This window comes from Staurois parvus, unplaced genomic scaffold (assembly GCF_062004578.1).
Source record: "Staurois parvus isolate SC_StPar_1 unplaced genomic scaffold, SC_StPar_1.0 ptg000445l, whole genome shotgun sequence".
In the NCBI taxonomy this organism is placed as follows: Eukaryota; Metazoa; Chordata; class Amphibia; order Anura; family Ranidae; genus Staurois; species Staurois parvus.
Window position 1 is genome coordinate 508,683 of NW_028318241.1, and position 24,619 is coordinate 533,301.

Below are 24,619 nucleotides of genomic sequence, written 5' to 3' on the forward strand. Positions count from 1 at the left end.
CACAACTCCTACGATCATCCTCCTCCTCCATCCTACGCTCCCTCACTCACATCTTCAATCTCTCCCTCTCTACTGGCGCATTCCCCTCCCCTCTGAAGCACGCGCACGTCACTCCCATACTTAAAAAACCCTCCCTGGATCCCACCGACCTGAGCAACCATAGATCCATCTCCCTGCTGCCATTTACATCCAAACTCCTTGAGCACTTAGTCTATAATCGCCTGAGTTCCCACCTCACCGACAACAACCTCCTTGATCCCCTACAGTCCGGCTTCCGTCCCCTACACTCCACCGAAACTGCCCTACTCGAACTCACCAACGACCTGCTAACCGTCAAAGCTAATGGCCACTATTCAGTTCTCCTACTCCTCGACCTCTCCGCGGCTTTCGACACGGTTGATCACCCCCTCCTCCTCAAAAAGGACACTCTCTTGGCCTCAGAGGCTACACTTTCTCCTGGCTCTCTTCCTATCTATCAGAGCACTCCTTCAGTGTTACCTATAACGCTGCCACCTTCCCTTCACTCCCCCTCTTTGTTGGGGTCCCTCAAGGCTCTGTCCTCGGGCCCCTTCTCTTCTCCATCTACACCTCCTCCCTTGGCCAACTGATACACTCTCACGGCTTCAACTACCATCTCTATGCCGACGTCACGCAAATCTATCTCTCTACCCCTCGCCTCACCCCTTCAGTCTCCGCCTGTATCACAAGCCTACTGAACGACATCCCGGATTGGATGTCACTCCACTTCCTCAAACGAAATCTTTCCAAAACCGAGCTCCTAGTTTTCCCCCCAGCCCGCGCCCCCCCCTCCCCCTGACTTCTCTATCACGACCAACAACGCCACCATTAGTCCCACCCCGCAAGCCAGAGTACTAGGTGTCATCCTAGACTCCAATCTGTCTTTCCAGCCCCAGGTCCAATCGCTGACAAACTCATGTAGACTCCACCTCCGCAACATCTCCAAAATACATCCGTTCCTAACCCCAGAAACTACTAAGCAACTCATTCACTCCCTTATTATATCATGACTTGACTACTGTAACTCCCTCCTCACCGGTTTACCTCACCGCAGGCTATCCCCGCTTCAGTCTATCCTGAATACTGTGGCCAGACTCATCCAATCATGGGCATGCAAAAATGAAACTTTTTAAAGTTTCCTTGCATGTGATTGGGTATCCTTTGTAAAGTGAAGCTTTACCTAATTTACTAAGCTCTGGAGCAACTTGCAAAATGCAAGATCTATTCCCAATTGTGTCCCATTGGGGCGATTTTCCTTTAATTCCTGTCTCATAGCCAAAACAGGAAGTGAGAGGAAATCCCTGCAAATTAAAGAAATACCTTGGAACCCCCAGGTCACCAAAACTAGTGTCTCCATTGGAATATTTCCCCTCTATTACTTTTCTGGGGGCAACCCAAAATTTGGGATTTTTCTTTTGCTTTCACTCTTAATGATAATGGTAAACAGGACAAATCAAGAGGGGGAATCTCCCTAACAGGAACACAGACAGCAATACAAACCTGACAAGGGTTCCAATCCCTCACCACTCTATCCAAACATAAAAAAAAAAACCTTTGCATTTAGTTATACTTTAAGTAAATCAAGCCCAATGATTATATGGGGTTGATTTACTAAAACAGGAAAGTGCAAGATCTGGTGCAGCTCTCACATGGAGTGTGAATAAGGGTTACTGAGTTATCCATGTGAGTATGAATCTTGTTTTTTGTTCCTGACACTCATTAGAACTGAGGAAGCCAATTGGATGTCTGGTGAATTGTCTTCAACATTTCAGAACATGTCAAGTTCAATGTGATTATCTTCTTTCTAACTATACTATGATCTGGTTAAAAGAAAACCTTTACTGACATCATTAAAGCCCAATTGAACTTTCAGCTTAAATGAGCTAAATTAGTTTATTAGGGCATCTAAACTCAAGGAGAGAGGGTTAGGGCACATGATACCCAGAAAGCAACCAAAATGCAAAGACCGACTTCTAATTACAGTCAACATACTGTAGAGACAAGGATATTTAAGACTCTAAAACACCACCAGGCAGAGCAAATACTTTTAGACCGAGCAGCTCTGATATCTTCCAGTGTCCATCGGAAGCAGCTTGTACTCAGCTTTCAAGGACTTCTTCAGCAGCAAAGTTTCTCCTAGAGATGTTTTTCACAGCAACCATCTTGCTTCTCCACACCTTCTTGGTGTACCCTCCAAAAAGACAGAGTACTACCTTTCTGGCAGAGATATCTCCAACTCAGCCTATCTCCTGGCAACAACCCAACAAGCAAGGAACTTTCCAGTAAGTAACCACAAATATTTATATCTTCTCCAGTATGCCCCTCTAGCAGTAAACCTCCTGGTTGGCCAGAGAGACAAAATATTCATAACTCAGCACTACTGTATTGTCTTCCTCTGTTGTCAGGGACTCTTCTCAACAGCAGGTCAAAGCAAACAATACCCTGAGCTAAGGGAACATCCAAAGAAAACAGAACCACAGTATATACCAATTCAGAGCACAGGCTGACTACAGCCTAGATACAACACTAAATTAAATAAGCTAGATACACTCCTTCTTGGGGGAAGAGTCCCTATACATACTAAACCTCCACTAACTGTTATCAGCCTTAATTCTTATCTATATTAAATTGTCACCAACCCCCTACACAATGTCTTGGCTCACAGTTAAAGGAACCTACACTGGCCCCTGGAATAAGGGAAGGGTTAGTGTAGTTGTAGTTATTTCATAATCCATGCTCCAGCACTGAAGGCACTTACATTTGGCTGAGGAGACTTCCCCTACCCTCTTGTACCAGTACTGGCTGTTTGAGTAGTCAACTACCCAGCACCAAAGCTTTCCCAGAGTAGGAAGGGAAGCTAGTCGCATACCCCTTCATAGTTGGAAATACTAGATTCTGTATGTCATCTTTTTCTGGAATGAAAATGAACTAGTGCCTTGCCCATCGATCTTTCTCCAGCTCTGAGCTCCCTCTGGACAATGGGCCTAGGGATTGAACCACGGGCAGGGGGAGGTATCTGAGTGCAGGAAGTGTTAGTGATTGGTTGCTCAAGCAGAGGAAATGAAGCAGTAGAGCTGGCTACACACAGAACCTGGAGGTGGAGAAAGATAAGCATTCCAACATGTTTTTAAATATTAGAGAAGTGAATGCATATAGAACAGCTCAACTTTTTATTTTAAAGATAAATTTCATTTTACTGTTTAAAACTAATCTGTCCAGAGTATTTCATGCCCCCAAATACAATCAAACACTTGCCAGTATTCTTGTCTTCTAAATTGCATTTTGATGCTTTACCATTTATGTGCTAGAAGGCAAATAACAGTTTTCCCTTAAAAATGTTGTAAAGCTTTGTATAAATAAGAAATGAGCAAGGCATGCTTTGTAGCTGTCCTTATGGAACACAAAGCCTTCATGTAAAATACAGTGGAAACCATTTTTACTGCTAGCAATAATAATATAAATGAAGTTTTCTTTTATTGTCACTTTTACAAAGAAAACTGTACACAAAAGCTCACAGAATAACAATGCGCAACTTTCCGAAAGAAAAAAAAAGTGTATTTTAACAATGCACGCAGCCCATATATAAATTCACCAGCAGTATGTAAAGCATTGTAGTGCAGAATTTTCCTGAGTACTATACAACAGATAACATTTTGACGGCAAGCTTACACTTCCCCCGAGACTGAAAAACAATGTTCTCAAGAAGAATGTTTTTTTTTTCTCCTTTTTCCTACTTGGTGAGATGTCATTTTTCATTACCAGACTTGTATGTATACATGTGCTAAGAGACAAGAGCGGAGCATTTAAATGAGATCTGAGTAACCTTTTTACATGCAGATGAACACATTATAAAAATCTCCAGGAAACATTAGTTGCTTATTTATTTGTCTTGTACCTTATTTTAAAAAGTCTACTTTCTGCTTCATCTCTGCTTGTATTACACAGCGAAGAGATGAAAGTAGACATCTGATATACAGAGTCTTCTAAAGACATTTAATAGGACATTCAAAGTTTACTCTTTGAATCATCAAAAATGTGCTTTTAAGTAGTGTATGTGCTGGCTTGGAACTATGTGCAAAATCTGAAATGACATGATGCAGCCTGTCGATTTCATTACCACCGTTTTTCATCCCCCCCCCCCCGAAATGTAGTTCTACCTGTGGAGGTTTGTTTATTTTTCTGATTTCTATAACAGGGGGACAACACCCTCTGTTCTTAGGTAAAATTGCCCAGCAGTGTTGTCACCCTGTGGACACGTTAGTCAAAGCTGGGTATACACTAGTAGAATTTCAAACAAATATTCGAATGTTGTTCAAAAGTAGTTCTAAATTTCATTTGCTTTCAATATTTTATTTTGGACTGAATGGACTTTACCAAATTAAAACCACATACACTGTTAGAAATTCATAAATTTGAGGGAAATTTTCCATCCTGCTCCTTTGAATTTTCTCGTCACTGTGGTTGAAAGTAATGTGACCCCATTAATAAATGGAAAAACAAATATTCTTAGACCATCCTTACCATGAACAATATCCAATTAAATTCAATTAGTGTATACTCATTTGTAGATAGACTCTAGATTAAAGACAAACAATTCAAAGCAAGACTAAACTCTTCTATCCTTTACAGACAAGGAAGCTGCCATCTTGTGTCTAGTACAATTGTCTGATTTCTTCTGAATGTTCATACCATATTGAAAAGGAGAATGCCGTTAATGGTATGAAAATTCACAAACGAAAGATAAAAACTTCCCATGTATGTAGCTACATTCCACTGTAGATTTGGAAGTGATGTAATGTGCCTGCGCATACCCTTCTTCTAGCCACGCCTTATAGCAACATACATTCAAAGTGCCAAGAAGTTTTCATTCATTGTTCATTTTTCATATGGCAGTTCTAAATAAGTAACTAAATAAATAACTAAATAACACTTTATTTAGTTAACCACTGGCCCTCCGCCCTATAGCAAAAATATTGCAACAGGGCGGCACGGCTGCGCAAAATCACATATATATACATGATTTGCATTTCCAGGTAGGGGGCATGCTGCTATTGGAGGCTAGGGATGTCAATCACCAGGTCCCAATCTGCAATTCCGGGCTGGCACTCAGTGACCGGTGGCAAAGCTGACAGGGGAGAGACCTGTGTGTAAACAACACAGGTCTCTCTCCTGTTAGCATGGACATGCTGCTTTGTATCTCTCTGCTGTGCAGAGAGATACAAAGCAGCATGTCACCAAGTTAAAACAGCACACAATGTAAAACACACACAGCACACAGTTAACCCTTTGATCACCCCAGATGTTAACCCCTTCCTGCCCAGTGCCATTAGTACTGTGTCAGTGCTTTTTATTAGTACTGATCACAGTATTAGTGTCACTGGGGATGTCAGTGGCAGTTAGTCAGTTCCCACCCAGTGTCAGAATGCCCGCCACAGTACCACAGTCCGGCTATAAGTCGGTGATCAACATCATTACTAGTATAAAAAAAAACCAAAAATTCCAGTATCTATACTGCCATTTGTAGACATAAACCAATTAATATACACTTATTGGGAATTTTCTTAACAAAGACATGTAGCAGAATACATTTTGGCCTAAATTTATTAATAAATTAGATTTTTAAATTTTTTTTATTGCATATGTTTTATAGCAAAAAGTCAAAAATATATATTTTTTTGTTTATAGCGCAAAAAATAATAATCAAATATCACCAAAAGAAAGCTCTATTTGTGGGAAAAAGGACATCAATTTAATTTATGTAGAGAGTTGCATGACCGTGCAATTATCAGTTAAAGTAACGCAGCGCCGTATCGCACAAAATGGCCTGGTCAGGAAGGGGGTAAATTCTCTGGAGGGCAAGTGGTTAATATAGTCCAAAGGGTTATGTGCATACAATCAAAAAAGAAAACTGTAATTATAACACAACTAATAGTAATTACAAAAATCTTTTTATTATATTTGCAAATAAATTACCGTAAGTAAAATCTAATTATATAAAAATGTTAATCCCATAGCCAACAGCAATAATAATAATATTTAGTGAAATTTAAAATATTACCAATAAAAATGATGATAATAATAATAAGCACTATTAATCATAGACCTTTATTTGTCATTCAAGAGATAATTTGAATACTGGTAAGCTGTATACTGCTATTTACTTGTCACTATCAGAGAAATTTCACTTAATACCGCCTTGGAAAAAATATATATGATAACTCTTTTGTGTTCATGAAAATGCTTTTCTTTGCCATCTCCTCCTGAGTCGTACTTTGTTTCTCATTATGCATGGTCTTATTCATTAATTTTTTTAAGGCCGAATACTATACTATTGAAATGAAAATTATCCAATTTAGTAACATTTAGTAATATTTTGCAGCATATCCCTTTGGAATATTTTGTCTGAACAGTTGACATCAGCTGTCGCAAGCCGTATACGAACAGACAGAAACTTGAACAATTGTTCCGAATACGGTTATTTTTTTCCTGATTTTCTAATAATATGTACTAGGCTTTAGCCTCTGTTTGATCTGCAGTTGCCATAGTGTTGCACATGTGATCAGCCATGACACCAGCTATTTGATGTCTTGACAGTTCAGAGTGTAAAGCTGCTGTGAGTTATCATTCATGGCATGCCTTGAATGTAACTGTTTTGGGAAACACTTGAATCGATGGGTTTAATTCCACTTTAAAGTCTACCTCTAGCTAACACTTTTTAAGCAGTTACACCAATGTTGTTTTTTTCTTTGGTTTCAAGTCAAGCCCTCCCACTTCCACTTTCTATGGACAGTTTGGCTTGTTACAGGAATTGTAGAAATCATGGTTCTGCTATCATGATCAAGAGGTAATAAAATAGTGTTGTTGATTTACTAAAGGAGTAGAGAAATTTCACTTTGCAAAATTAATTTTTCACTCCCCTAACTAATCTAAAACTGCAGCATACCTGGGTGGGTGTTCTGCTGCCAACACTTAGGGGGTACTGTGGGGTCACCACCAACAAAATATTGGGCAGTCACTGATCACTCAGTGACTGTCCAACATTTTTTTTCTGCTTGTCTATTGCATTTGCACTGCAGGGCCTCTTCTGGCCACTTGACAATGACAGTTCAGAGTAGAGGAAGACTCCTTCTCAGCTCCAATCACAGGACAAAGACAATGGGAGGTCTTTCCTCACCCTGAACTGCCACTGCATCTGATGAAGGGGTAGGAGATCTGTACAGATGGGGGGTATCTGCTGGGTTGGGGGGCATCTGTAATAAGGGTCTATACTGAGGAAAGGATATATACTGAGGGGGGTCTGTAATTAGGGAGGGTGGGTCTATACATGGACAGTGAGGACTGTGGACTGTGAAGGAATTTTGTACAGATGGGGGGGGGGGGTATCTGCTGGGTTGGGGGCATCTGTAATAAGGGTCTATACTGAGCTGAGGAAAGGATATATACTGAGGGGGTCTGTAATTAGGGAGGGTGGGTCTATACATGGACAGTGAGGACTGTGGACTGTGAAGGAATTTTGTATAGATGGAGGTCTGTACTGAGGAGGAGAGTTTATTTAGGAAAAGGGGTCTATCCTGAGGAGGGTCTATACTGGGGTGTGTACTGAGGGAGTAGGGTCTATACTGAGGGGGTTTGTACTGAGGGGGCGGGCTGGAAAGGGGTTTTGTACTGAGGAGGGATGGGGTCTGTACTGAGGGGCTGGACTGAAAGGGGGTCTATACTGAGAGGATTTGGGGTTTGACTAAGGGCGTGGGCTGGGAAGAGGTCTGTACTGAGGTGAGATTTAGGACTGGGGGGAAGGGTATCTGTACTGGGGCAGAACTGGGGCTGTTGGAGAGGTCTGAACTGTGGGGGATATTGTGTTACACACTCCTAAGCCCTACACTCTCTGCATTACACACTCCTGAGCCCTACACTCTCTGCATTACACACTCCTGAGCCCTACAATCTCTGCATTACACACTCCTGAGCCCTACAATCTCTGCATTACACACTCCTGAGCCCTACACTCTCTGCATTACACACTCCTGAGCCCTACAATCTCTACATTACACACTCCTGAGCCCTACACTCTCTGCATTACACACTCCTGAGCCCTACAATCTCTGCATTACACACTCCTGAGCCCTACAATCTCTGCATTACACACTCCTGAACCCTACACTCTCTGCATTACACACTCCTGAGCCCTACACTCTCTGCATTACACACTCCTGATCCCTACACTCTCTGCATTACACACTCCTGACTTTGCACTCTTTGCAATATGCACTCCTGAACCCTGCACTGTCAGCATAACACACTCCTGAAATCTGCATTCTTTGTGATATACACTCCTGTGATTTTACCCAGAGATACACTTTAAGTGCTTTTGCAGCTATGCCTTACCCACTAACTCTTCTACTGCATAATGTTATCATCTGATAAAGGGAATTTTAGTGGAAAGGATGGGAGGTTGTGTAAGTAGATAGGGCTATTTGTAAGGGTTATGTTTGGCCATAGCCTTCTTAGCCCCAAAATCAAGAAGAGGCGGTCTGCAAAAAGCAGTAGAAATTGACTTGTGACATTTAATATTAGTCATTATTTTTGCTTTTCAGCTTTACTGTAAGTGGCAATATTGCCCTTGGTACTAGCAGATTGGTCAAGGATCAAAGTCTGGAAAGTCTAAAAACACTTTTAAATTAGCCTGAAAACACCTTTAAAATTATTTTATACACTGAGCTCCATCTAAAATTAAAATTTCAAAACTGGCATAACTAACCGGTAAAAAGGTGTTTCTACATACCAAGCAAATACCAAGCTGAGAAGGTAATCTTTGTTTCCTTTTATAGTTCAACTCTGGGCACAAACATTTAGTAAACTCAGATATTACACTGTAAAAGTAGCAATGACATCATCACTTTGCTATACATAGCCTGTGCAGAGAGCAGATTTGTGGGAGGGACCCAGCAGGCCCCACCCAGTACAGGTCACCTGTAGAAAACTACTGAAGGGGGCAGAGAAAAGACCAGTTATCCTGTACAACGAGAGAGGGCAGCAGTGAGCGGTCTTTATTACAGAAAGATCTTGTACAAAGAGGTAGACTTTCACTCTGGATTACTGCACAGCTCTGGAAGAAATACACAAAGCACACCGAGATTCATGTAAGGATACATAGGCCTCTTGTATTTATATAATATTAGCTCATTCTAAAGTATAGATTAAAAGAAATCTGTTGGATTCTTTAATTGTTTAAAAGCAAAAATCATGACTAATAATAAATGTCACAAGTCAATTTCCACAGCTTGTCTATGCACGCTGTTTGCTGCTGTGCCGAGTTTCCCTCGATTTACTCCCCGTCCTGACTCTGTCTATTGCTTTTTGCAGAACACCTCTTAGGACAGGACAGGGTGAGATTCTGCCAGTGAGGTAGTCAGTTGCAGAGTACAGAGGAGTTAATGTGGCAAAGGTTTTTATGGCCCAAGCTAGGTAAGCAAACACATGTGGTTAAGGGGGTTGCTAAAAACAAGCAGCTGAGCTGTGTTTTTAATGCCTCTAACCCCCCTAAGCTGCAAAGGCAGCAGTACAAGTGTATACATGGGGCAGCACAGTGGCTAAATGGTTAGCAGTTCTGCCTGGCAGTACTAGGGTCAATAGTTTGAATCCCAACTACGACACCACCTTTCTGGAGTTTGCATATTCTCCCTGTGCCTGCGTGGGTTTCCTCCGGGTACTCCAGTTTTCTCCCACACTCCAAAGACATGCTGGTAGGTTAACTTGCTTCTGTCTAAATTGGCCCTAGTATGCGTATGTATGAATGTGAGTGACGGACTTTAGATTGTACGCTCCTTGAGGGTTAGGGAGTGATGAGAATGTACAATATATATGTAAAGCACTGTGTAAATTGATGGTGCTCTATAATTACCTGAAATAAATAAATAAGAAATGACAAGGGCTGCCTAAATGGCTGGCCTTACATTACAAGTACCTGTAGTAATAATAATATACATGTGCTGCAAAAAAATCCATCTGTTGCATTACTGCCCACTAAATGCGACCCATTTAAGTGAATAGGACTATCAAACACCTTCTGAAAAGTGATCACCGATTGCTCTTCAGAGTTGTCAACTTGTTATAAACTAAGAGATGTGATATTTAAAAATAGAAACAATATGTAAACATTAAAGCGGAATTCCAGATGTTTTTGTGTTTATTAAAAGTCAGCAGATACAAAAACTGTAGCTACTGACGTTTAATAAACACACACTCACCTGTCCCGGGGTCCAGAGATGTACTCTCTCTACGCCCTTCTCTTCTTCTCTCCATGACATTTGCATCTCACCTGTGGACACCAGGCTGTGACAGCTTGCGGCTTCACAGCCGGGTGTTCACTGCGCATGCATGAGTCGTGCTGTGCATCCTGATTGCTCCGGCAGTCTTCAGGGACCTGTGAAGGTCCTCAGGAGACTGTGGGAGGAAGGAGGGGGCCGAACGTCCGGTTTGCTTTGCTGCGCGAACTGATCCAGAAGTGGGAGTGGGTACCTGTCAAAACCAGGTACCCGCTCTCCCCCAAAAGATGCCAAATATGACAGTAAAGTGGGGGAGGAGGCAAACAAGTGGATCTTCCACTTTTGGGTGGAACTCCGCTTTAACAATGTTCATAACAGTAATATGCCTGGCTTTACAATGAAAATGTCAAAACAGTGTGACAAATCGTGAACATGACTAGTATTATGAAAGACAGCAAGTGTAGGATGGCGCCATGGCAAATAGTGGTCATGGTCAGGTTGCACCTTAACATTGAGAGTGGCTTAAAGGGGAGTGATTAAACAGAACATGAGTCTCTAGTCCTTGTATAGCACGGTGAACAAAAAAAAAATCTATCAGTGTAAGGCCAGCTTTAGACTGTCACATGTGGCGCAGTAAATAAAGCATTTTATGTAACAAGGACTGTGATATTAAGCCCCTCCCATTGTTAGCCAAATTTGACCACACCCACAATTTAACACTCTGCTTATTGCTTCATTTGTGTCTGTGTGTGTGTGTGTGTGTGGGGGGGGGGGGGGTTAAAAAATTATCAGCCTTAACCTCCTCGGCGGTCTGATTATTTCCGATTTTTTGTGCTGAAAGCGGTACCATTTTTGTGCATGGAAATATGTAGTTTTTTATTGTAGGCTGTAATTTTTAGGAATAACTCACTGAAATCTGTCCAAACAAGAGTCTAGTAAACATCCCGGGTAGGATAAAATTTGAAACACGAAATAATAAATTATAATTTAATAAATAATCATAAAAAATAATAATATAATATTAATAAATTTAATTCAATAATATAATCAAACCAAAAACACTGAAATTTGAAATACAGAGGCAAATTCGCACATCGCTGAGCAAAGTCGCAAAATCGTTTTCAGTGTCTGATGACGAATTTCCCCACGAATCATTATCACTCAATTCTGCAAGTGGTTCTGATTTACTATCACTGTTCTCTAGCTGGTCTAAAACCGCTTTTGACGTAAAGGGACGCTTTTTGGACGCCATGGACTTTTCTAAGTTTCCAGGCAGAAAGAACAGTCAAAATGCAGGCAGGGCGCAGGACAAAGCACTAGGGACAAAATGTATGTGAAATGCATTGAAACAGCAATGTTTTACTATGTAATAATAATTTTTTAAAAAATGACATTTTTTAAAAATTTCAAATTTGCCGCCGGTTCCGGAGCCCGTACGTCCCGACGTCACAGGGACCGGAACATGGAAGCCGGATGCCGGCATTAGCCGAAGGAGATGGCCGGGGACGCTGCAGGGGACACATCGTGGGAGCGAAGGACAAGGTAAGTGCTGCAGGGACTCCCTGAGCAACGCCGCATGGTAAGCCCGAGTGTAGCTCAGGGTTACCGCTCTTGGTACTCAAATTTTACCCCCAGCTACACTCGGGAATACCGCTAAGAAGTTAAGGCCAGCCATACATTGTTATTATTATTGTACAGGATTTCTATAGCGCCAACAGTTTGCGCAGCACTTTATATTTTACTGTTTGTGAATGGCATAGTCTAGGAATGACAACATGTATTTGATTAGTATACCCCACCTTTTAACTTGAAAGGTAATGAAAAAGTTGCATGGGTTGACTTTCGAACAAATTTTTTGTTTGAAAATCGGATCTTTGAATAATTGGCCGATTTTCGCTCTGTTAGAGGGGCAATGGTACCGGCCGATTTTTGTGGTTCCTCCCCATTTCGTTTATCAGGCATGCTGGAAAATTTGTGAAAAACAACCGATTTTCGAAATAATTGGTGGCACCATCAGATTACAGAAGGAATGATGTTTTTGATTATCGATCGAAAAATCATTCAGAATTCGACCCATGTATGGCCTGCTTTAGTGCCAGAGTGCCAGATATGCTAGGTGACCACTGATTTAAGGGACTCATTATCGGGTAAAGGGAGACTTGCATAAATGAAGGCTCACAGGGCAATGTAAGGCCAGCCATTTAAGCAGCCCTTGTAATTTCTTATTTATTTATTTCAGGTACTTATATAGCACCATCAATTTACACAGCGCTTTACATATATATTGTACATTGACATCAGTCCCTAACCCTCAAGGGGTGTACAATCTAAGGTCCCTAACTCACATTCATACATACACATACTAGGTCCAATTTAGACAGGAGCCAATTAACCTACCAAAATGTCTTTGGAGTGTGGGAGGAAACCAGAGTACCCAGAGGAAACCCACACAGGCACAACATGCAAACTCCAGGCAGGGGGTGCCGTGGTTGGGATTTGAACCGACAACCCTAGTACTGCAAGGCGGAAGTGCTAACCATTTAGCCACTGTGCTGCCCATGCTAAGTCTATCTTCTTATCTAACAGTACCTGGGTAGAGAGGCTGTTGTATGCTCATTATTTCTCACTATCTTATGTTAATATCTCCAGCAATCCCTAGATAACAGCTGTGAAAACTCAGTGTAATAACCAACTTTACCTTACAGCTGTAGAATGAAGTCTGCCTGTATACAATGACATTACCCCTCCTTTGCTGATTGGCTGGGATTATTATTATTAAATAGAAAAACAGATATTTCTAGTCCACACCGATTCTCTTCTGATCGCCTACCTTTTTGGATATTGTGACTTTTGTCATTACAAAGCATGAAAAACTAAAGCGTGTCCATCTTGTTAAATGAACTGATAGGATCGTTCACATATGGCCATGGATGAATTGTGGGCTAATAACCTGCAGAGTGCACAGCTTGTAGGAAAATCTCCATGAAGAGTATCATTGCAGCTGAAAGATATTAGTGTGGGAAACAAAAAATAACTTTTGTATTACCTTTCAAGCTAAAAGGTGGGGTATACTAATCAAATACATGTTGTTATTCCTAGCATATGCCCTTCAAAAACAGTGAATATTGTTTTCTAGTTTGCTAAACATGCAGTAGTGGAGTTTTCTAGTAAAAAGTAAGATGGACAACAGAAACATTTTCATTTTGCTCACAATTTACTTCTGACTACAATAATATGTAGGTATGTGATTGGCTTTTAATATTCCATAAAGCAAGTAACAGTGGCATTTTGGTCTGCTTCACTAAATTACATAGGCTCCTAGCTGAAACGAGAAAGAAAGATTTCAGTAATATTTGTGACTTGCTGCATGATCCAATTAGTGGGCAATCTGTTTTCCTATATTCACTTTCATATTTCAGCTTATATCTCTGCACATCCCAGTAAACACTGAGAAGAACAGAATAGTCTAGCCCAGTCTTTTGTTAGGACCCCACAGTCACTTTACACCCCATAGTCGGGTTTGCCTAGATGTACTGTAGTTTCCAGGACAGTGCATTACTAATATGGAAATGTATCTATTCTCCTGCCATGTGGGATCCCAGCCCACAACGTGTGCATCTCAGAACTAGAACAACAGCAAGATTTTCCAAACTTTCAATGCTGTCTTCTGAGCTCCTAATAAATTCACTTAACGTTCTACAGCTGTGCTCAAAAGTTTGCATTCCCTGGCAGGATAGTGATTATATGAAGCCATTTATTATCACATAGTTGTTGGCTCCTTTTTAAAAATTATAATAATGACCGAAATCACCCAAATGGCCCTGATCAAAAGTTTACATATTCTGGAATGTTTGATACAGACCCACAAGGTGACACACACAGGTTAAAATGGCAATTAAAGGCTAATTTCCCCCATCTCTGGTTTTTTAAAAATCAATTAGTGTCTGTATATAGTCGATGAGTTTGTTAGCTCTCACATGGGTGCACCGAGCAGGCTAGATACTGAGCCATGGGGAGCAGAAAAGAAATGTCAAAGACCTGCGTAAGGTAATGGAACTTTTTAAAGATGGAAAAGGATATAAAAAGATATCCAAAGTCTTGAATATGCCAGTCAGTAGTGTTCAATCACTTATTAAGAAGTAGAAAAATTTGGGGATCTTTTAATACCAAGCCAAGGTCAGGTAGACCAAGAAAGATTGCAGCTACAACTCCCAGAAGAATTGTTCAGGATACAAAGAAAAACCCACAGGTAACCTCAGGAGAAATACAGGCTCCTCTGGAAAAAGACAGTGTGCTTGTTTCAAGGAGCACGGTGCAACAATAGTTGAACAAAGATGAGCTGCATGGTCAAGTTGCCAGAAATACAGCTTTATGGTCACAACTATAAGCGCTATGTTTGGAGAGGGGTCAACAAGGCATATACACACAAGACACAAGAATACCATCCCCACTGTGCAGCACGGTGGTGGCTCACTGATGTTTTTTCGGGGGGGGGGGGCTCTAAAGGTATGGGGAATTTTATAAAAGTTGATGGTAAGATGAATGAAATATGTTATCAGAAAATACTGATAGACAATTTGCATTTTTCTGCATGAAAACTATGCATGGGACACTCTTAGACTTTCCAGCACGACAATGACCCTAAGCACAAGGCTAAGTTGACCCACCAGTGGTTACAGCAGAAAAAGGTGAAGGTTCTGGAGTTGCCATCACAGTCTCCTGACCTTAATATCATTGAGCCACTCTGGGGAGATCTCAAATTTGCAGTTCATGCAAGATGACCAAAGACTTTGCATGACCTGAGGCATTTTGCCAAGACAAATGGGCAGCTATACCATCTGTAAAAATTCGGGGCCTCAAAGGCAACAATTGTGAAAGACTGCACGCTGCCATTGATGCTAAAGGGGGCAATACACAGTATTAAAAGTGGATAAAAGGGCTTTATAGCAGCCCATCAGCAGCTGTAAAGCTATAAAATGGGAAATGTTATCACTCGGAGATATTATCACGAATGGCAGATTGGACACATAATTCACAAGGGAAATGTTGGGTAAACATGGAATGTACTTTAAGTAAGGCACAATTAGAGAAAATTATTTGGATACCACACAAGTTTCGTATATTCAACGGAAACACTAACACTTTGACACTGAAAGTATTAAGAGTGTGGGATGCATTGCACAAGCAAATGGGTTGGAAATATAACTCAGCATCAATACCTCTGGTGGGAACAGAGTATTTTCCACCAGGGAAAGATAATATTTTGGGGAAATGAATTAAAGATAGAAACGCATGTTGAAAGGACATAGTAGAAAAGGGGAAATTGCACACTTTTCAAGATTTAAAGGGAAAAAAAGATTTATTTTTCACACTAGATGAGTGGCGGTATTATCAACTAGGACATTTTGTTGCAGCTCTCCCACAACCACTTAGGACATCGGAGGACATGTATCCATTTGAAAATATGTTAAGCTTAAATATAGTTCCAAAACATGTTATTTCCAGGATTTATAAGATTCTTATTTATTTGGAGGGATCCAGTCCTCCTGTGTTCTTAAAGGAATGGAAAAAAGAGCTGGGAACAAGCAACAAATAAATAAGATATTTAAATTAACATATGAGACAACAAATATGAATACAGTTAAAATGAATTAAAAGTGTTTGGCAAGATGGTATATTACACTGAATGTGGCACATAAACAAAGATTAAATGTTTCACCATTATGTTAGAGAGGGTGTGGGAATAAGGGAACAATGGCACATATATGATGGGAATGTCCTAAAATTCAGAAGTTCTGGCAGGAAATAATATAGTATATACAGGAGATATCGGGTACTACCTTACAGAGGGTTTGTGTGTTTTACAATACCGAGACTCCCGTGAAACAATATAAAAATAATGTAGTATATCACCTACCAAATTTTGGTTAGTCCAAGAGTCCACAGAAATAAAGGAGTGGATAAAGAGAACTGAATACATATATAAGATGGAGGAGCTATATCATATGGAGGAGGACAAAATGGAAAAATTCTGAAAAGTGTGGAGTGGTTGGTATGACTTTAAAACATCTAGGAGATATTGGGAAGCAGTAGGAGTCTAAGGTAGAGCAGGGAGAGTTTAACTGATTAACTATAGACTTCCAGATGAAGGATAGAGAGAGAGGAGGTAGAAGAAATGGGATATAGATATAGACAGAAAAAAAAACATAGGAGGTTATGGAAAGAATATGGAATGTGGACTGGGGGAAAAAGGGGGGGCTTTTTGGCAAAGGGAATAGGTTTAATTTATGTGGAATTTTTGTATTTGTGAATTGGTGGTTACAATGTGGATTTTTGTAGAGTAGAAGATTCCATTATTAGCTGAGGGCAGGTTAGGCTTCCCTGAAGAGATAGGTTTTCAGAGATTGCCTAAAAGTGAGCAGAGTAGGCGATAGTCTGATAAATTGGGGTAGAGAGTTCCAAAGGATGGGGGAAGCTCTGGAGAAGTCCTGGAGACGAGCATGGGAGGAGGAGACAATGGAGCTAGAGAGCAGGAGGTCTTGTGAGGAGTGGAGAGTACGGTTTGGGTGATATTTGGAGACATGATTGGTGATGTAATTTGGGGCAGAGTTATAAATGGCTTTATATGTTATTTTTAATGTTTTGAATTTTATTCATTGGGCAATGGGAAGCCAGTGGAGGGATTGGCAGAGAGGGGTGGCGGATACAGAATGGTTAGTAAGGTGGATGAGTCTGGCAGCAGCATTCATGATAGACTGAAGAGGGGATAGCCTGCGATGAGGTAGGCATGCAGACTTTTGAACAGGGGTCATTTCGTTTGTTTACTTGTTGCCATGCTTTGTTGTATGATTGTGCCACTCTGTTATTACCTACAGTTGAATATGAATCCAATAATAAATGCAAGAAATGTGTTCTGCCTACTCACTCATGTATACATTCTCCAAAGGTATGCAAACTTTTGAGCACAACTGTTGGTACAGTAGCTGTTGTTGATAAGCCGTAGCCTTTTAGACTGCATTCACACCAGAGCATTGTGGGTTTTTTTTAAATGTTTTGTTGAGCATTTTGTTACAGTGTTTAAAGTGTAACTAAAGGCAAAACTTTTTTTTTTAGTTTTGAATACAGTAGAGTTGGATTAGAACCATCCAAAATGAAAAAAGAAATTACTTTTAGGCTTGGTTCACACATATGCGGTGTGGTATATCGCATGTGATTCACACAGGAGCCGCACCGCATTCCTGTGCAAATCACATGTGAATTCTGTGCGTTGCGATTGGAGCCATACATTTTGTATGGCTCAAATCGCACTGCATCCGCACCAAAAAGCTGCAGGACCCTTTTTTGGTCTACACTAGAATTGGATCGCATGGGTATTCACACCCACACGGTGTGATTCTGCACATCGCACCGTGTTTTGCGGACCGATTTCGGGTGTTGTTAACGTAACATACACACCCTCAGCGGTTCACATGAATGGGGTGCGATTGTGATGCGGTATGGAATTCTCAAAGAAAACGCTGCAAATTCTGCACCACATCAGTGTGAACCCAGGCCGAATTACGCATTAAGCTTCAGGAATTGTTCTATTATCCTATAGAGAACAGTATCATCTGTGACATCACTTGTTGCTGCATGGACATAGCTTAAAAATGAGCATACATGTGCGACAAAAGTCACGTATTGCAAGTTTTTGCCTACGCCAATGAAATCTATGGGACTCAAAACGCCCCAAAATGTACCATTCTGGCCAAAGAGAGCTACAAATCTAACTCTAAAATGTTTTGGAGCTTGAGACTTTTGGGTTCAGGTGTTTTGGAGTGGAGATGTGAACCACCATCAAAGAGATGCTTTGTTTTTTTTTCCCTGAGCATTTTAGTGAATCAAGCTTCGTACTACAAAACACTCAGGTGTGAATGGGGTCTTAGAGCCAGATGTATTCACTTAGCCATGTGCTTTCATTTTAGGTTGGTTGTAAAGTCACCACTCTGTTGGCTCTAATCAGAAAACACAGGTCAATGGACCAAAAATGCTGCTAACTTTTCTCATGTGCATGAGTACAGCAGATGTATGAAAGAGGCTCATTAATCCCTGCAGATGTTTTCTGCTTTAAACCACAGGAAAAAGTTAGAAATGGGCTCATAGAATTGAACACAAAAGATATCCTAAAAGTCAATTTAACACATGTATTTTTATTTTGTGTAAAGGTGTTCATTTATAATCCATTAACCTTCATAATTATAGAGTCCTCTATTTTATTCCCTTATTATTATTTTATTGATTTTGAAATATTTTTCTTATTGTCAAGACAATACAGCAAGTGCTGCCACCCACACATTTCTATGTATGCTTCCTACGGTATTGATGTTTAAAGAACCGCAACAAAGCATATAGGATTTGATATCTTTCTAATAATAAATACGACAACTATTGAAAGGGAGAGTAATGTAAAAAGAATAGAACACCGGTAATGACAAGTGTTTGCTTCTCTGTCGAGGTTGATAATTCTATTGCAGGCAGTAATATTAATATCTCTATGTTCCTGTTGTTTGATTGACACAACAATTATATTTATTATTAAATAAATATACTCTAATGGAGTTGTGCCTATTATTAAAAATAGATCTGCAATTTATCTCTGTTGGCTGCTATGCTGGAAGCTGAAAGCTCAAACAATAGCTGGTGTGACTGTACATGTGACAAGGAACATAAGATTGTCTATTATCTTACATTTTTGCATTGTATTCTATGTTAATAAAACCAAACAATACAGTTTTGGGAGGGTTTTATTGAAGACTTTTTTTGCTGTGAATAAATTGCATTGCATTATCAATGATTTATATTAACTACAGAAAATGGATATGCTGACCCATTAGCTCCTTTGGTTACAATACCCATTGAGTACACTTGTCACTCATGAACATTAGGTAGTATAGAGTTTTGGGAAAGTTGGTGAAACCCTAAAGCCCTCCAGAAGAGATTGTAGTTGATAGTTGAGGGTAACCGGTTACCACCAGCAACTATGGTTAAGAGTGTGAAGGAATACCGGCCAACAATACCATATTACATATTGGATAGTCCCAAAAGCGCATTTGACTAACCTAGAGATAGGTGGTCATGGGATGACAGTGAGTTTACATCCATGGGGGGCAACAATGTGAGCACAGTGAAGCACTTGTTACCTCAGTATGGAGGTTCACCATTAAGGATACAGCACCATTGCACTTAAATTCACATGTTGGGACTGAATACCAATATTTTATTTGTTGTTGTCCATTGTTATCACTTCAATTTGTACACTGTTACTTAGTTGATTGTATGACCTAAGCGCAGTCTATATGAAATATTTAAGATTTTGTACACAAGAGTTCACAATTAGGACTGCTGCTGTATAGGTATTATTTATAATTTTTTATATATTTTTATATTTTTTTCCTAAGCGCAACAGCACCCCTTTTCTTTACAATCTTAGAAGAAAACTTGTTAGTTAGTCTGTGAAAGATTTGAGACTGGGGCAAGGGTTCATTTTCCAGCAGGACAACGACCCTAAACATACAGCCAGATCTACAATGGAATGGTTTAGATCAATGTATATTCATGTGTTAAAATGGCCCAGTCAAAGTCTAGACCTAAATCCAATTGAGAATCTGTGGCAAGACTTGCAAATTGCTGTTCACAGATGCTCTCCATCAAATCTGACAGAGCTTGAGCTATTTTGAAAAGAAGAATGGGCAAAAATGTCACCCTCTAGATGTGCAAAGCTGGTAGAAACATACCCAAAAACACTTGCAGCTGTAATTGCAGGATACCAGGATAATATGGCTTCAATACTTTCTAAGTTATTGACTCCAAACAAGTACACAGTTCAGGAATTTTAGATAAATGTCAGAACTGGTGATCCACATAACGGTCAAGGACTACAAATATTGAGCAAAAGGGTAAGCATGGATCCAGTATTTACAAAAGTTTAGGTCAGCAATCCACATGTATTTTGCATGACAGTTTCCATTTAACAGATGGCTAATGCATTACACTGGTCTGCCATATTTTGAAGGTATAAGATATAATACCTGATTTTGCTCTGATTCATGCTCATTTTACCCAATCAGAATAAGTTTGTGAGATATAAACACATACCAGATATTGCTATATTGCAATTTATTTTGTTTATTCACAGATTTACAAAATGTTCTTAAAATATACCAAAAAGAGTAAAACCACAAAAAACCTAATCATGGATGAAAGGTCTCTTCAGGGAATTCGGATTGTGCTGAGCAGACACCACATTCCTCTGTAGGCACCAGCAGTAGTTGGCCAGAAAGTTGACATCCCATCGGCCTTGATTGCGTTCCTCCATCACACAGAGATCTTGCGGAAGACGCTCACCCTGTTCCTCACTGAAGTCTCCACAGTTCTCTGGAAAATAGTCAAGATGGGACCGAAGGAAATGCATTTTCACATGCGTGCACCAAGTTGGCGGAAGTTCTCCATTAACTCATCAATGGCCATATCATTCTGAGGACTTCTGTGGTTGCCAAGGAAGTTTGCAATGTCTACCTTAAGGAACAGCCAGGCAGAGTTCAGCAGGATTCAATGCTGCATCAAAACTAGCGTCCTTGATGAGCTCCCTTATCTGAGGACCATCAAATATACCTGCCTTAAGTTTTTCCATGCTAACCTGTGGAAACTTCTAATGGAGGAAAGCAAATCCTGTACCTTCCCTGTCCAGTGCCTTTACAAAGTTTTTCATAAGTCCAAGTTTGATATGTAGGGGTGGAAGCAATATCTTGCTTGGTTCAACCAGAGGGTCGGACAGAGCGTTGTGTGAGCCGGGTTTTAACCCCTGTCTGGATGGCCACTCTTTTCTGTCATAGTGCTGGTCATAAGCCCGGCTGTCCCACAAACAAAGACAGCATGGATACTTTGTGTATCCACCTTGAAGTCCTAGAATGAGTCCAACAACCTTAAGATCTCCACAGATCAACCATTTGTGCTCCTTGTAGTTGAGAGCAGACAACAGACGGTCCATGCTATTGTGCATTTCTTTCATTGCAACTGAGTGTCCAACGGGGATCGATGACAACTTATTTCCATTATTCAGAAGATCTGCCTCGAGACTTCTCTTGGCTTAGTCAATGAAAAGTCTCCATTTCATGGCATCATACTTCACACCCATTAATTTGATCAGGTCAGCAATGTTATTGCAGTAGACCAGTGAAGACGCTTCATCAAACGTGAAGAACTTTCTAAATTCTCTCTCACAGTCCCGATACCAACAGAATGTTGTCCCTGGTGCCAGCAGATTTTTCTTTCAAATACGTGAACCCAATAGCTGAGCAGACGCCTTGGAAAGGTTCAGGTCTCGTATTAGGTCGTTGATTTCGGCTTGGGTCAATGGCATCAGTCAGTAGGCCTCTTCTTGCTGGTATGCATCACACTCAGCTGTATCAGTTGTCTCACTACATTCGGGATCAGGACTAGATTCCATGGTGACATCGGGTTCAGGAACAGGAAGATGGTCGCCATGGGGGACAGGTTTTATGGCAGAAAGAACATCAGGGTACTGAACATGATGTTTGTTCTTGCTATTGATGCCTTTTAGGTTTGTCATGCAGAAGTAGCAGTCGGTGACGTGATCTTTTCCTTCCCTCCACACCATTAGGACAGTAAATGGCATACTCTTCCTTTTGTTATTCCTCTAATCCTGTATGTTCTCCACACATGTTTTACAGCAGATATGGGGAACGAATGGCTTATCCTGGTCCCCTAGTTTGACTCCAAAGTAAGCATGATATGCCTTCTTCACAAAACCCTTGATTTTTGCTTTACGATTTGGAAGCACCACATGTCCGCAGGTATAGCAGAACCTATTAGGATGGTTCTTACACTTACAATTCATTGCAATACACCTGAAAAGAAAAAAAGGTTATTTACGGTTATCCATGACCATTTGTAACAAAAACAGAGCCTATAGAAGCTTGAATGGAAAAATATGTTGCAACAAAAATTCAGCATATCTTCGAAACCAGACCTGAACAACGAAAATTAATGATATTTTTTTATTCAGCATGCAAAAATTATCCTAAATCTGTTGTGAAACGTTTGACCTTTGGAAAAAAGTTTTAAAACGCAGGCCAGTGTTATGAGTGCCAATGCAATACACCAGTACAGAGCGCTTACAAATATGGATTATGTATTGTATGTGGTTCTAATATGCAAGAGCGTGCACCAATCAGCTGCTTGCCTTGGAAGACTGCTTGACAGAAAGGGGTTGATTTACTAAAACTGGAGAGTGCAAAATCTGGTGCAGCTCTGCATAGAAATCAATCAGCCTCCTTTTTTGGGGGGCGGGGGGGGGGTCAATGCTTGATAGAACATGCTGAAGTTAGAAGCTGATTGGCTACCATGCACAGCTGCACCAAATTTTGCACTCTAATTTTAGTAAACCAATCTCAAACAGCCCATAACATTTCTCTTTTGGCCCCCAAAATATTTCAGATTTTTCTCTGAGCTGAATTGCTTTCAGAAATTGAGACGTAATCAAATGTAGAATTACAACACATTTAAATAAAAAAAATATGAATTAAAACTCATCTACAATTTTAAAATATTAATTTGATTAACGATAAAGCTAAGAGAATTTCTGTTTCAGTGCATATTTCCTCATTCACTCCATTGTTCCCAAGGGACAATCGTTAATTGCTTTGCAACATGTTCAAACATATCCCACAGGGAAAAGAGATGCCTCAAGGAATATCTGTAAAGAAATCTGTAGCATTTGTTATTTCTTCTATTTTGTCTCAAGGAAAAGAAAAACAATCAAGAATTCTTTTTGTGCATGCTTTACTTTCATAATAAAATTGGCATTTTACAAAAAAAGCACCTTCTGGTAGAATAAACTGTTTGCTTTGTGAAAAAACTGTGTAAGAGAAATAAACAAAAAAATAGTTAGCCATACCTCCCAAAAGAAACAATTGAGTACTGTCCGTGATCCTTTTTTTATTTGCACTAACATACAATTTTTCAGGACAAGCTTTTGGGGGAATGTCCCCTTCTTCAAGGTCCAAGCATGCCTCCCAACATTCTGAAATTGGAAAGAGGGGCACCTTACAGCACAAAGCTTTTGAGCAAAGGAAAAACTCCAATGCCATGTCCCACAATTATGCTGACCATGAAGAATTCATAATTAAAAAATATTAATTTAAACCCACAAGGGCATTTTTCACCACTAGTTTACCTTTATTCACAAAACCCGTGATTTTTTTAACAAAGCAAATGCAATAGTTTAGAGCTGCCTTTCTCAACCTTTTTAACCTAAAGGAACTCTTGAAAAAACTTTCAGGGCTAGGAGGGGAACCCTTGCTAAAACCAATTTATCAGGGGTCAGTGGGAAATATTGTATGCCCCTTAGAGTGCTGGTCAGTGAAAGAATGTCCTCCTTATAGTGATGGCTGGATTACCATCCCTACAAAAAGTTGAAAAGATTGTTGTCACGCCACTGAATATGCCAAGTGGCATTGGCCCTGGACCATGCAGGCTCCATCAAATGGGAGGTCAACCAGCCACAGCTCAAGGAACACCTAACTTCCTCTAAAGGGACCCTAGAGTTACATGGAACTCTGATTTAGAATGGCTGGCTTAGGGGTTGAATTAAAGGTTTAGCATTGGATAAAACTTTTAGTAGTTAAATTGTTCATCTTAAACTGAAGATAGAGTCATCAATCCAGTAAAAAAAGTGCACAGACATCTTTTATTAAAAACTTGGGGGTTAAAAGTTCCATGATACATGAAAAACACTGTTGTGCTTCTGCCCTCAAGGGGCCTTAGTCATAGCTGCCCCTTGAAAGCATAAATGTGTCAATGTTTTTCGTGTATCATGGAACTTTTAACCCCCAAGGTTTCAATAAAGGATTTCTTCTTGTTTTACTATCCATTAGCAAAGTGGTGGTGAACCTATGGCACGTGTGCCGCAGTGGGCACGCAGAGCCCTCTGTGTCGTCACGCGAGCCAAGTCATCCCAGTATCACCCCAGCAACAGAGCATCGGATAACAGTGTGTATAGGGGCCATGCTCATGCTCGGAAAGGAGAAGCAGTGCCAGGTGATGGCCTCACGAGCCATGACTCATTAGCCACAACTCGTTGGATCTTTCACATGGCTGGTCAGTGCCCTGCCAAGGATATATATATATATTGGACTGGCTGTGAGTTTTAATACATTAGTTTTTATTAACACAACATTTTAGCTTGTGCAGGTGGTCAGTGGAACTTTGCCCCCTTGTGCTGGTGGTCAGTAGAACTTTGCCCCCTTGCAATGGTGGTCAGTGGAACATTGCCCTCT